The 16,095-nt window shown below is 37.0% G+C and overlaps 1 non-coding gene across 1 annotated transcript; it reads right to left on the bottom strand.

Moving 5' to 3' along the window:
• Nucleotides 1-1,480: 1,480 nt before the first annotated feature.
• Nucleotides 1,481-1,587, bottom strand: LOC141662292 (small nucleolar RNA R71). Its single transcript, XR_012550413.1, has one exon. It is a non-coding gene; the product is annotated as a small nucleolar RNA R71 (small nucleolar RNA).
• Nucleotides 1,588-16,095: the final 14,508 nt, after the last annotated feature.

The raw sequence follows: 16,095 nt of genomic DNA, 5'->3' as shown, positions 1-16,095 counted from the left end.
CTTTCATCAGAACCCACGTTGATGATGAGTCCGATTATGGGCTAATCGTTATCATGGGGTTCTAGCGGATTTACTTATGGATTTCTTTAGTTAATTTGTTTCGATGCCTTAGTGTGTGGTGATTGTATGATAGCCTAGTATTGGTTATGCTTATTTGTTTTATGAGCGTCATGAACTTATAAGATAGTGTGTTAATCTCTAATGAAGTGAAAGTGAATTTAGAGGTTTAGAACTTGCCATGCTAGCATAGGTTCATGTATTTGATATGCATGATTCGTAGGTAATTTTAAACATCTTACTTGCCCTATGTAATCACGATAGATAACTTGTGCATTAAACCATTATGTTGTCAAATTCTATAGACATATAGGGTCTCAATATAATTGTTGTCTATTCAGCTTCTATCTCTTTCATGGATGTCTGGTAGTATGGTATTCGTACAACGAAAGTTGGCGTTTATCAGTTTCGTGTTATCTGATTAGTGTCATCACCATTGCATGCTAAGGTTAAGAATAAATAGGTTATTGAATGAAGTAGTAATGAAGTTAGAATCCCATATTTGTGTCATATGGTAATCAATCCTTTTAAATCTCTTATTTAATGTTCTTTACAATAATCTTTTAGTTAATTTGTTTAATCGTAGTTATAAACAATCTCAATTTGTTAATCATCGTAGCATTGGATAATAACCATACCATTGTTGAATAAGTGCATTGATTGAAATTAACCTAAACCAGTCTCTGTGGGAACGAATTAGAAATAATTCTATATTACTTGGGATCGCGTATACTTGCGTGAATATTAGCACATGTTTTTGTCCTAACAAGTTTTTGGCGCCGTTGTTGGGGACTTGAGGTTAATTTTTAGTTTATGTGTTTGTCATCAGTGGTCGTTAAAATTCATTGACTCGGACATTGTTACTTTCTTATTTCCTTGTCATGTTTCAGGTACTCTAGCGAGCGTGTATGCATACGCGTTCTCGGTCTCGTAAGAGAACACTGGATCAAGCTGAGGAAGAAGTTGTAGTAGCTAAAGAAGTTTTTAAAGAAGTTCTTGTCGAGGAGAAAGTTGAAGAAGAAGCACTTATTGCAATGGGAGAACCAGAAGCAAATCTGAAGGCTTTGATGGATTACTCTCAACCGAAGATTAATGATATTCAGTCTAGCATTGTCCGACCAACCATCTCGGCTAATACCTTTGAGATCAAGTCGAGCATGATTTAGATGATACAGAACTCGGTTCAGTTTGGGGTTCTCCGACAAAAGACCCCAACATGCACATCAGAGATTTCATCGAGATCTGCGACACTTTCAAGTTCAATGGAGTTTCTAAAGATGCTATTAAGTTGAGGCTTTTCCCATTCTCTTTGCAGGATAAAGCTAAGTGTTGGTTACATTCTCTACCACCAGGGTCTATCACCAAATGGGAGGATCTTTCTCAAAAGTTCTTAACTAAATTCTTTCCTATGGCGAAGACTGCGGCGATCAGAAACGCACTTACTCAATTTGCTCAGCAATCTGGAGAATCTTTATGTGAGGCTTGGGATCGCTATAAGGAGATGCTTAGGGAGTTCCCACTTCATGGGATGCCTGACTGGATGTTCATTAACTACTTCTATAATGGTTTGGGTGCTACTTCTAGACCCATGCTTGATGCAGCACCAGGAGGAGCCTTGTGGGCCAAAAGCTATGATGAAGCTTATGAATTGATCGAATTGATGGCTACTAATGAATATCAGAATCCTACTCAGAGACTACCTCAGGGTAAGGTAGCAGGAATTCTGTAGTTAGATACCACTACTGCTATAGCTGCTCAGCTTAAGGCTTTAACGATGACGGTGGATTCTTTGGCTAATTATGGAGTTAATCAGATCACTAGTGTCTGTGAGCTTTGTGTCGGTGCCCATGAGACGGAGCAGTGTGCTATTTATAGTAAATTAGTTTAGTTCGTGAGCAACTTTCAGAGTCGCAGCAGCCTGTTCCAGCCACCTATCATCCCAACAACCACAATCATCCTAACTTCAGCTGGAGTAATACTCAGAATGCAGTTCAGCAGCCTTATTAGCAGTATGCAGCAAAGAAATACAACTCTCCTGGTTTTCAGCAACCGTAATATGCACCAAGATAACAATTCCAGCTGCAACAATCTAATGAAAAATCTGAATTGGAGGAGTTGAGGCTCATGTGCAAGAGTCAAGTGGTTTCTATCAAGACCTTGGAAAATCAAATTGGACAAATTGCCAATGCCTTTCTAAATCGTCAACCGGGTACACTCCCTGGTGACACTGAAGTGCCAGGAAAGAGGGAAGCTAAGGAGCAGGTTAAAGCAATTATATTGAGGTCTGGGAAGGTTGCAAATTCCGAACACTCTCAAGTTTCGGAAGAAGAAGTTGTGGCTGAAGAAGAAGTGCAGAAGGAAGCAGAAGTGGAACCAAGGAAGAAACTGTTGAACACACTCCTTCTGAGGGTAATACAGGGGAGAAACAGATCTATCCTCCACCTCATTTTCCTAAGAGGCTGCAGAAGAAAAAAATGGATAAGCAGTTTGAGAAGTTTCTGGAGGTGTTTAAGAAACTTCATATCAACATACCTTTCGCTGAAGCTCTTGAATAAATGCCTAGTTATGTGAAATTTATGAAAGGTATCCTCTCTCGGAAGGTGAAGCTTGATGACTTAGAGACAGTTGCTCTCACGGGGGAATGCAATGATGTGCTGCAACAGAAGTTGCCTCCAAAGCTTAAATATTATGGAAGCTTCACTATTCCTTGTACCATTGGAAACCTGTCATTTGATAAATGCTTATGTGACTTGAGAGCTAGCATCAATCTGTGCCCTTGTCAATTTTCAAGAAATTGGACTTGCCTGAACCAAAGCGGTAATAACCCCAAAAATTTTGAACTTTTTGTAACCCTTATGAATAGTGATTTTGCTGATTATGCTGAATAAGAAAAATTTTCATACCACACTATGTAGGGTTTCTTTTATTGATCTTCTGAGATATTATTAGTACTCTATGTGGTATATAAGTGTATGTAAAGATCGTAAGAATCCAAATTCGAACACTTTGATTTTTCCCGAAAATCCACCAGATACCGAAAGAATTGAGTATAAGGTAACAGGATAAAAAGGATTTAAATTCAAGGATTATAAGAGAGGATCATAAAAGGAATATAATGTATTGAGAAAGGTTAAGGAAACCAAAGTAATAAGATCCCGAGTATGATCCCTCAAACGATAAACGAAAACGAAAGTTAAGCGAACCGTATAGCAGATCAGCGGTCATTAGCCAAGTAATTAGGAGCTAATCAAAGAGGTTAGTGATGATGATGTCATCAAACCAATAAGAAGAGGACAATCATGGGAAGATGACATAAGAATGATGACCTAAGCATGACCAAAAAGGAAGGAATGTTGGTTGATTATAAACCACACAAAAATCACATGGTTAAAAAGTAATTAATTAAAACAAAAGGAAAAAACAACCAACAAACAAATCACAACTTCAAAAAGCACAAAACACTCCATATTTCAAGAAAAGCTTTTGGCTTTCAAGGAAAAAGAAAGGAAGAAAAACTCAAATCCTAGTTCCAAGCTTTGTTAATTAGTGAGGTAATTATCTAAGGTCCCTTGTACATAGATATGGATATCCTATAAGTTTAAGCTTCAAATTCCTTCACAATCTCTTCCTATAATTCATGGAAGAAGAGGGTGAATAGTGTTTTTCAAGAACTTGAAATTTTGTTCTTGAGTTTTTGTTTAGATTAAGCTTTGGTAAGGACTTTTAAGGGTGATTCCAATCTCCTTAGTTACTTTTACTCCCCAAGGAAGGTATAATATCATACCCTAGCCCTACTTTTGTATATTTAGAGTTTTTGTGTTTGGTATGGTTCATGAGAAGCTTGATTATTATGTATTTAGAGATGGATTGGTTTTATGATGTGTTTGGAGTTGTAAATCTTGATGATCAGTTAAAGAACTTAAGTAAGCTTTTAGTTCATGATTGGGAAGTAGTATAAATTGGAAATATTGGGTTTTTGGGGCTGTTGTAGCATTTTATGGATGGATTTTGGTTGTATGGTTGAATTGTGGTTGATTTGTGATTGATTTGGAGTAGGGTAAAATTTGGTAATCGCGTAAACATAGCCGTCATAATGCCCGATTTACTTTAGACTGTTTTTGTTCTTAACATCAGGACCCGAGAACTCACTGTTAGGTTTTGACCATTGCCATGATTAGATAGTTCATGTTACGAGCTTCGTTTTGATATGTGGTTTGTTTGAATCCGATGTACGGTTTAGGAGAAACGACCGTTTTAAGTAACGGCGCTTCGCGACTGAACCATTACCCTCGCCTTACTTTGAAACATTGGTTAAAGACCTTAAATGAATAATTAGAGTATGAAACATTTATGTAAAGTGGATTAGGCAGTTGGTAAGGTACTCGCGAAAGAATCGCCTTAAAACTCTTAATGGTTAATTTATTAAAAATGGTGAAGCTGAGGGTACTCGAGCGACTTAAGTGAATTGTTAAGCGCAAAAGCGAACGTTAGGGTCTAATTGATTAAAGTATAGATTCATAAGCGACTTTGATTTAATTCCAACTTATATGTTGTTTATAGGTTACCAGACTCGTCCCAAGCCTTTTATCACCCGCAGTCGCTCAGGCAAGTTTTCTACCCGTTATACTGTTGTTGTGATGTATATATGTATATGCATTATCTTGTGATAGATGCATGTTGGTTAATTAGAAAATTTTGCGATATATTGAAGCATGCTGATATGGTATATATATGCATGTCTGTTTCATAATCTGGTTATCTATCTGTTGATTTCAATGCTTATAGTTGCATAATACCTATGCTAGAGATAAGCAGTAGTTGCGTATACCCTTAGTATAAGGGACCCAAAGGTGAACATTTTCTAAAAACCGGGAGTCGATGTTCCCAAGTATAACATATATATATATATATATTTATATATATATATAAAATATAGTTTTCAAAACTATTAATCGAATAAGGTTTAGTCGATAACTTTATTTTATTTAATGAGTATTATTTAAATATTCATTCGAGGGCTTATGACTCTGTTTATTCTATTTAATGAATATTATTTGAATCTTCATTCGAGGACTTATGACTCCGATTATTTACTAATTAATATTCTTTATTTTATTAGAGAATAATGTGTCGATAATCAAACTTACTTTTGATTATTCAAATAAAGATAGTACTTTCGTATAAGTATATCTTTGGTTATTTAATATTCATTTCAAGTATAAGTTTTAAAACTTCTACTTCGATTATATTTAAAAAGATCATCCTTATGGGAATATTATTTAATTAATAATATTAGGATATTTTCTAATATATCGGGACTGATTTATTTCATTAAATCAGCATTACTCCAAACATTCTTAAAAATGTTTTCGAGTCTTCAAAATGATTTTTAAAAGTTAGGGCGGATCCCAAAACCCATTTTTATATTTAAGATCTTCCTTTAGAAGGGGATTTAAATACTCGTTCGAAACCTGAGGGATCCGGCTCTGTGGTGTGTTTTATATTCGCAACAAGGTTGCTGTTTTGACAAAAGAGTTTTTGATTACTTACCCAACACTCGGGAAGTAAAATTCTGGGAACAAGTTAATCCATTAACAGGCATCGCCTGGGAAATATCAGTGAGTTTTCCTTTCCAACTAGATACGACTTCTTAGTGGAGCCGTATCAACAAGTTTCTACTTGGGGAAAGGGAGAACGAGCTTTACGTTTCAGGATCATGGATTTCATCTGAACTAGGAGTGGCGTAAGTGGTCGAGTGGCGCCGGCCCAGCCTTATTATATTGGCTCAAATGGCCTGGAAGTTCCCCTAAGACGGTCCATTCCTTAGGAGTCCGGTGTTCGGTTGACAAGTAAATCCGACAGGTTCTCCTCTACATGTAGAAAATGGTGGGGTTGCACTACTACGACTGATCATCGTAAGTGGTCTTCCTGGCACGGCAAACTCCCGTAATGAGTTCATCATCCAGTTTGGATATTTCTGCAACACTACCCGAAGCATTCGATCGAAAGGCTACGGACGGGTGATTGCTGAGGCATTGACAGGGTCAAACGGTTATAATGATGTTTCCCTCAAATGAAGTATCTCGTAACTTCATTTCTTTTAAACACATTTCAAGGATTGAATCTATTCAAGTCTTATCTTGTAGTCTCATCTATGTGATGAACTTTCGAAACTGTTTATACCTTGAACGGTGGTGGTTCAAGTAGTATTTGGAAAAGATATAAGTATATTGAAGTATCTTGTAACTTCATCTTTTCAACTTATATCCAGTGAATGATTATCTTATGAATGATAAAGATTTTCAGAAAAATGTTGAGACAAGGTTAGATATATGAGATCACCTTGTAACGATATTTTTTTTATACAGTTATAAACTGGAACTCTGAGTATATTATACATGTCAGAGGATTTCAAAGATTGTGAAAAGTATATATGTATATATATACTGAATATTTTGCGACTTGGTCGCGTTAAGATATCAACTTGGTTCATTTCTTCTTGACCAAGACTTTCATGAATACTATGATAATGCTCATATATTGTTAATTATTATACATACTATTTCGGTGGGCTTGTTGCTCACCCTTGCTTTCTTCTTTCATCACACAACGACAGATAGAAAAGATGAACAGGACCAAGCTTCCAATTCGCAAGCGGTTAGGAAATGTTCCGCGGTTTTCTGGAAGCGTTGATGCCGCCGTAGCTGAGGTAGGAACTACCAATAGGCTAGGCTTTCAACTATTGATGAACCAGACTTATGTATATTATGAATTGTAATAATGGAAAAGAATATGTAAATTATTCAGAAACCCTTTTGAGGTGAAATGGTTTACAATTATGGAGTAAAATGACTTGTGTTATTTTTGGTATTCATCTCTGAGACTATAACTTATGGTGTGTGTGTATATTATGAGGTCACAGTACGCAGCAGTTGGTTGATTGTTAAGGTTAAGTATTATTAAGGGAAATGGAACTCGTGACAACCCGAATCCCCGACCCCGGATTTGGGGGTATTACAGAAATGGTATCAGAGCTAAGCGTTATAAACCTCAGAGATGATGTGGCGTTATGATAATAAGTTCACTAAGATAATAAGAACTCTTGCCAAGTTCATAGTCGGGCTACCTAATGTAGTACTTACAGTTAAAACCCTTATGGGAACCCTTATAAATATCATGGTAGTAACATAGTTCGTTATCATATAGGGCAGTGGGGCACCGAACCCTGAGGTTCAGGAGCATCAGCATGAGGATGTTTTATTACATGTTAGAGATCAAATTGTGAATCCGATAGAGTACCCTAGCGAGGGACCGGATGAGATTCATGTTGGGAATATTGCAGTTGAGGATGTTATCCCAGAAGGGATTGTTGCTGAGGAGGATCTCGTGGAGGGTCTTGACGGGAATAAAGAGAGGACTGCTGAGGAATTGATGACCGTAGTCAGGGCGACTACCAGAGCTAGAATGGCCGCGAGGGTGGCACTAGAGGATGGAGAGTTACCAAGGGCACAAAGGATAATAAGGGCGGAAGGAGTGGGGCCTTCCACGGCACCAATTATACCAGTATCAGACCCTCTTCCAGAGGTTCCTGTAGACATCCATGAGGTTCCACCAATTCCTGTTCCCTCCCCTATACATAGCCCAACACCTACTGAGGAAATGCCATTTTTGTCTCCTGCACCATTGTCACCCGATACCGTGCTTGGTTATCTATTTGGATCTCCTGGGTCTGCACCACCTGCACCCTATGGACTACTAGATGCTACCACTCAGGCTTCTCTTATCGCCGATTATTATATGACTTTGGGTGGCCTGTCTGAGGCCCGTAATGTTAGGAGTGATCTGTTGGATCGACTTACTGCACCGAGGATTAAGGGCGGGGTACTTCCGGCAGGACTAGCTTATAGCATGGAAATAATTGAGGCTACCACCCGTGTTACAGCTAGAGGCCATCTTGAGGGTCAGATTGATCCAGCTCTACTTGCGACTATCTTAGACCTCATCACTGCCTTAATGGAGCAGGTTAGGGATGTCGTGCGTGCCCGCATTTCTTGATCCATAATAGTGTGCAGGGTCTGGGCAATTAGACAAGGGTTTCATGTAGCACCGCTTTTGGAGGATTAGCCTAAGTTATGAATAATTAGTTTTAATGACTAGATGATTATCTATGGTAGTACTTTTGGGATAGAAGCGATCAGATCAAATGATGTAATTCTCTTTAATGTATTCAGTTATTGTACCCTCGAACAAATGGTTATATATATATTCGTTAATTTCAGTTCAGATCAGTTTGTTTATGATAAGTTCATATTGTTAATTGCATTATTAACACTTAAGAGAGTGTCATGAAGTTTATAGAACTTGAGAATTCATAATTTGCAATTATGCAAGGATTGAACGAGGGAAAGACTTAAGCAAAGTAAGTAAGACAAATATCCAGAGATTCTCAAAAATTTTCCTAGCATTACGCCCCCACGAGGAATAAGATTAGGGGTAAACCTTGAATGTGATAATCAGGGAGGTCGCAATTAAGATATAAGGAACCCAGAATATAATGAAGTGGAAAACGAGGATTTTAAATTAAAAGATGACCCCAATTATGGGGAGTAGGAAGAAATATTTAGACTAAGAAAACAGAAGTCAAGCAAGATAGGAAGAACCAAGATGGTACTCCTATTGGGAAATCCATGGACCTGCCTAAAACAAAACTTATACTTTTACCCCTAACCACTACCTTGAGGAAACAATGTGGTATGAAATTCTTTCAGGACCTTTAAGTCACTAAGCTCTCAGAGTTCCAAGGAAATAGCTGACCCAGTCGAGGCAAGAGCCTGGCTAAAGGAAATAAAGGAATCATTTGAGATTCTAAATAATTGACGAATCACAAAAGACTGTTTTTGTCACTTACCCTCCTAAGAGAGGGACCACCCGCTGGTGAAAGACCAAGAAAGGCACGGAACCAGAGGTTATAATAAAATGATTAAAGTTTAGTCAATTGTTTTTTGGAAAGTAATTCCCAAGGTTAGAGAGATAGTGTAAAAGCTTTAGATCCAGAACAAAGGAGGACGAGTATGATGAATTATGAATCTAAGTTGCAAAAGTTATCAAGATTCGTTCTGAGGACAAGAATCCCAGAATGACGTGATGTTTGAAATCAATATTTATGTTCTGTTGGTTCATGAAATGATTGTAAGAGAAAGGAAAACAAAGGGAGACTGAAGTGGAAAGAAATAAAAAGGCAATACAGTTTCAGGAATGATAAGGGAGTTGGGTATGAGGAAACCCTAAATACTCGTAGCAATAGAAATAGAAAAATATGTAATCATCAGGATAAGGGTGATTCACTATGAGTTAAAGTTGATGGTTGAAGGCATAAGTGATACATATATTTTATCCCATGTAGGTTGGGAGGATTCGAGGAAACCTTGAGATAGTTCGAAGGATAAATAAGGAAATGCCAGGTATGAAAGATATCCCAACATTGAGATGACTGTTGAGATAAACAACAAAAGTAAATAAGGAATTAGTAAGAAGAAGTTCACATTGAACAACACCAATATCTTCTATAACATCCTTGTTATCTTTACCAAATTAGGCAAAAAAAGTGGATAACCGTTGTTATCTTTTGGAGGCCATATGGATTGACCTCAGTTTGGAAAAGGATGTTACCATGACACTAAGTGTAGACTATCGAAGTGGGAATGATTGAATGAGATACCCTTGTCAGGGATAGATGAATTGATTTATCAATGGAAGAGTGGAAGTACCTTTTAAAGGTGGAATTAAGGATAGAACATCGGTAACTTAAAATGAATCTTAGGGGAATGCATAAAGGTTGGCATTTCACCCTTAATAGGGATAATATGAGTTTTGACAGTATGGATGGGAAAGGATTAAGGTAACAACAACCTTTAAGGATCAGTGGAGAAATTTTTCAAAAGTGTATAAACAATGGTTCTAGTATTAGTAAATGGTATCTTCATATGCCCTGTGCCTAGGGTGTACCTGATGAAGGATTTAAGGATAACTTTAGAGGTTTTACAAAGAGAAAGGTAATATTCAAAGTTCTCAAGAATAGAAATTTTGGTGAAGAAAATATGACGTAATTATAATAATGCCAGGTGGGCATGTATTAAACCATAAGAAACTATAGATCGGCCCAATAAAGGTCGAGATTGGTGAAAACAAGAAGGACCCAAGATAAGAGACGTCCTAAGTATGATCGAGAGTCATTCGTGACAATGTTAACCTCTAAAGACCGAGGCAATAACTTATGGAAAAATGGTGATATTTTTTTTCTCACCAGAGCTTAAGGAAGAGCATTTTCACACAAGCAGTGGTTGGAATTGAGGTAGAAAATTTAGTTAGAGATCGTTCAAAAGACATTGACTATAAGGAACTATTACTATCAGGAAAGTCCAATGAGGTGACCGACACTTTAAAGGTAAGAGGATAATTATAGGCGCTCGTGCCAGAGGAATATAGTGATGATGGTTGAAGCCGTGAAGGTTGTATTATGGTTTGGAAGATTGACATTCCTTCTTATGACTGTGCAATACCCAACCATAATAGAAGTTTGGTAAAGATTTAATTCATGTAATCACCGTGAGCGGGCTATCTATCTTAGAAGGTCCTATCTTGAGAATAATCCAGGAACATGTTTCAAAAAGGACTAAACGAACCTTTGAGTTCAGTCTTCAATTAAAGGCATATGATTAAGAATGGTATTAACCTGCTATCTTTGCTTTGATTGAAACTCTTGTGCAATTTTATCTGCTTCATGTCATGAAAGTACGTCAGGATCTGGAGTGTTCTTCATGAATTATGAAGGGTGATTATGTTAACTCCTTAGAAGAATTTGATACGACAGGTATGGACTCCGTATGGTTAGCTATTAAGATTCCAAGGAAAACGAATGACGATAGTAGGTCAGTGGTGGACCATAGTAATGCAGCAACGATTCTTTGAATAATGAGCCGATTACAACTGTGAGAGTTGTAGTGTAATGGATGTTGAGATTAGGTACCCCTAATCGGGGTGTGGTGATGTATAAGTTATCGTTGAATAGACTGGTTAAGTAGATTATCTACCTATTGAATACTTATTCCTTCTTCTCAATAGAGAGTCGTATTACTATACGAGGAAGGTTACGGTGCAAGCATAGGATTGTAGTAACGATGATGTCTAGAATGAGACCCCAGATTCGATTTTCGATGATGAGGGAGTTTCAAAGGTGATTGAGTATAAGCTCGAGGAAGAGCATGGGTCCATAGAATGATGGACGGAATAGCAAAATATTTAAGCATGTGAAATGCGATGCGATAATACTTGATGTTAATATATACACATATGTTTTGTTCTCCTATGACAAACCTCTATAGTTCAGAGGTAGATTCCAAGCCAGATATTTGTGGCAGTATATTTTTTTTTTCTTCATATACAATTCTCTTCAATTCGATCTTTTCTCTCATTTTCATTTTGTATAAGCTGAGAAGAACAACCCTTCCAGAAGGGGAGGTATTGTCGAATGACTATCTATCTGTGTGATAGAAGCCTAGTAGGATACCACATGTTGTTTAATTGCTTGTCAAGTACTAAAGGCTGGCCACCTTCTGTACTAACTATGCAATAGAACAAGTGTTCATGATCATAGTGATCTCTCAATAAATTCTTTTACTTCTATATGATTGATCAAATTTTGGAAAAATAGAAACAGCTGAAAAAGGAGTAGTAAAGTTATGGTGGTATTCGGAATGGAAACACGTTCGTGATACTAAGGTTGACGTGGTTATTAAAAGGTTATAGAACGCTAACGAGCAAAAGTGTAACCAGTATAGTATTATGTACGGAGGATAGTAATGACTACGAACTGGGAAAGAATGGGTATTGAGAAGCAAAAGCTATAATGCTAGAAGCTATGATGAGAGTCTGTGCAATAGACTTGAAAGAATTTGAAATGGTCAATTAACACGGTTTGAGTTTTCTTACGACAATAGATCATATGTCATTATCGAGATGTCGCCTTATAAGATCCTTGAGGGAAGACAATGTCGATCTCCCTTATGATATGATGATGTTGCAGAGCGCAAGATGCTTAGACCAGCAGTGGTCCAAAGGACCAAGGATATAATAGATTTAATCAGAGGACGGCTGGTAGTAGCCCAAGATGGACACACGAAGTATGTTGATTTGACACGAAATACCAAAGAGTAGGAAGTAGGGAACTTAGTGTTGTTATATGTATTTCCTTGGAAATGATGGATGAGGTTCAGTTAGAAAGGAAAGCTAAGCCCACGATTTGTTGGACCCTTGAATATATTAAGACATATTGGGAAGTTATCAAACGAACTAGCCCTACCCACGAACCTGCAACAAGTTTGTAATGAGTTCCACGTATCAATGTTAAGGAAGTGTAATCCAGATGCCAGACAAATAGGGGCATATGAGCGCATAGACATGCAACCAGACGTAACCTATATGGAGCAACCGGGAAGGGTTATAGATCGAAAAGGAACTATTGCTTAGGAGAAGTGTTATCAAACTAGGCAGAGTTTGGTGGTAGAACCATAATGTGGGAAAATTGACTTGAGAGTTAGAAGGCGCAATGCTAGAAAAGTACCCCCATTTGTTTTTCTATCTGATTCCAGGACGGAATCCTTTTAAGGAGGGGAGACTGTAATAACCCCAAAAATTTTGAACTTTTTGTAACCCTTATGAATAGTGATTTTGCTGATTATGCTAAATAAGAAAACTTTTCATTCCACACTATGTAGGGGTTCTTTTATTGATCTTCTGAGATATTATTAGTACTCTATGTGGTATATAAGTGTATGTAAAGATCGTCAGAATCCAAATTCGAACACTTTGATTTTTCCCGAAAATCCACCAGATACCGAAAGAATTGAGTATAAGGTAACAGGATAAAAAGGATTTAAATTCAAGGATTATAAGAGAGGATCATAAAAGGAATATAATGTATTGAGAAAGGTTAAGGAAACCCAAGTAATAAGATCCCGAGTATGATCCCTCAAACGATAAACGAAAACGAAAGTTAAGCGAACCGTATAGCAGATCAGCGGTCATTAGCCAAATAATTAGGAGCTAATCAAAGAGGTTAGTGATGATGATTTCATCAAACCAATAAGAAGAGGACACGCATGGGAAGATGACATAAGAATGATGACCTAAGCATGACCAAAAAGGAAGGAAGGTTGGTTGATTATAAACCACACAAAAATCACCATGGTTAAAAAGTAATTAATTAAAACAAAAGGAAAAAACAACCAACAAACAAATCACAACTTCAAAGAGCACAAAACACTCCATATTTCAAGAAAAGCTCTCGGCTTTCAAGGAAAAAGAAAGGAAGAAAAACTCAAATCCTAGTTCCAAGCTTTGCTAATTAGTGAGGTAATTATCTAAGGTCCCTTGTACATAGATATGGATATCCTATAAGTTTAAGCTTCAAATTCCTTCACAATCTCTTCCTATAATTCATGGAAGAAGAGGGTGAATAGTGTTTTTCAAGAACTTGAAATTTTGTTCTTGAGTTTTTGTTTAGATTAAGCTTTGGTAAGGACTTTCAAGGGTGATTCCAAGATCCTTAGTTACTTTTACTCACCAAGGAAGGTATAATCTCATACCCTAGCCCTACTTTTTTATATTTAGAGTTTTTTTGTTTGGTATGGTTCATGAGAAGCTTGATTATCGTGTATTTAGAGATGGGTTGGTTTTATGATGTGTTTGGAGTTGTAAATCTTGATGATTAGTTAAAGAACTTAAGTAAGCTTTTAGTTCATGATTGGGAAGTAGTATAAATTGGAAATATTGAGTTGTTGGGGCTGTTGTAGCATTGTATGGATGGATTTTGGTTGTATGGTTGAATTGTGGTTGATTTGTGGTTGATTTGGAGTAGGGTAAAATTTGGTCATCGCGTAAACATAGCCGTCGTAATGCCCGATTTACTTTAGACTGTTTTTGTTCTTAACATCAGCACCCGAGAACTCACTGTTAGGTTTTGACCATTGCGATGATTAGATAGTTCATGTTACGAGCTTCGTTTTGATATGTGGTTCGTTTGAATCCGATGTACGGTTTGGGAGAAACGACCATTTTAAGTAACGGCGCTTCGCGACCGAACCATTACCCCTCGCCTTACTTTGAAACATTGTTTAAAGACCTTAAATGACTAATTGGAGTATGAAACATTTATGTAAAGTGTATTAGGCAATTGGTAAGGTACTCGCGAAAGAATCGCCTTAAAACTCGTAATGGTTAATTTATTAAAAATGGTGGAGCCGAGGGTACTCGAGCGACTTAAGTGAATTGTTAAGCGCAAAAGCGAACGCTAGGGTCTAATTGGTTAAAGTATAGATTCATAAGCGACTTTGGTTTAATTCCAACTTATATGTTGTTTATAGGTTACCAGACTCGTCCCAAGCCTTTTATCACCCCCAGTCGCTCAGGCAAGTTTTCTACTCGTTATACTGTTGTTGTGATGTATATATGTATATGCATTATCTTGTGATAGATGCATGTTGGTTAATTGGAAAATTTTGTGATATATTGAAGCATGCTGATATGGTATATATATGCATGTCTGTTTCGTAATCTGGTTATCTATCTGTTGATTTCAATGCTTATAGTTGCATAATACCTATGCTAGAGATAAGCAGTAGTTGCGTATACCCTTCGTATAAGGGACCCAAAGGTGAACATTTTCTAAAAACCGGGAGTCGATGTTCCCGAGTATAACATATATATATATATATTTATATATATATAAGATATAGTTTTCAAAACTATTAATCGAATAAGGTTTAGTCGATAACTTTATTTTATTTAATGAGTATTATTTAAATATTCATTCGAGGACTTATGACTCTGTTTATTCTATTTAATGAATATTATTTGAATATTCATTCGAGGACTTATGACTCCGATTATTTACTAATTAATATTCTTTATTTTATTAGAGAATAATGTGTCGATAATCAAACTTACTTTTGATTATTCAAATAAAGATAGTACTTTCGTATAAGTATATCTTTGGTTATTTAATATTCATTTCAAGTATAAGTTTTAAAACTTCTACTTCGATTATATTTAAAAAGATCATCCTTATGGGAATATTATTTAATTAATAATATTCGGATATTTTCTAATATTTCGGGACTGATTTATTTCATTAAATCAGCATTACTCCAAACATTCTTAAAAATGTTTTCGAGTCTTCAAAATGATTTTTAAAAGTTAGGGCGGATCCCAAAACCCATTTTTATATTTAAGATCTTCCTTTCGAAGGGGATTTAAATACTCGTTGAAAACCTGAGGGATCCGGCTCTGTGGTGTGTTTTATATTCACAACAAGGTTGCTGTGTTGACGAAAGAGTTTTTGATTACTTACCCAACACTCGGGAAGTAAAATTCTGGGAACAAGTTAATCCATTAACAGGCATCGCCTGGGAAATATCGGTGAGTTTTCCTTTCCAACTAGATACGACTTCTTAGTGGAGCCGTATCAACAAGTTTCTACTTGGGGAAAGGGAGAACGAGCTTTACATTTCAGGGTCATGGATTTCATCTGAACTAGGAGTGGCGTAAGTGGTCGAGTGGCGCCGGCCCAGCCTTATTATATTGGCCCAAATGGCCTGGAAGTTCCGCTAAGACGGTCCATTCTTTAGGAGTCCAATGTTCGGTTGACAAGTAAATCCGACAGGTTCTCCTCTACATGTAGAAAATGGTGGGGTTGCACTACTACGACTGATCATCGTAAGTGGTCTTCCTGGCGCGGCAAACTCCCGTAATGAGTTCATCATCCAGTTTGGATATTTCTGCAACACTACCCGAAGCATTCGATCGAAAGGCTACGGACGGGTGATTGCTGAGGCATTGACAGGGTCAAACGGTTATAATGATGTTTCCCTCAAATGAAGTATCTCGTAACTTCATTTCTTTTAAACACATTTCAAGGATTGAATCTATTCAAGTCTTATCTTGTAGTCTCATCTATATGATGAACTTTCGAAACTGTTTATA

This window comes from Apium graveolens, chromosome 5 (assembly GCF_009905375.1).
Source record: "Apium graveolens cultivar Ventura chromosome 5, ASM990537v1, whole genome shotgun sequence".
NCBI classification, from domain to species: domain Eukaryota; kingdom Viridiplantae; phylum Streptophyta; class Magnoliopsida; order Apiales; family Apiaceae; genus Apium; species Apium graveolens.
Note: the sequence above shows the minus strand (reverse complement) of the source record. Positions and strands in the feature narration are given on the sequence as shown.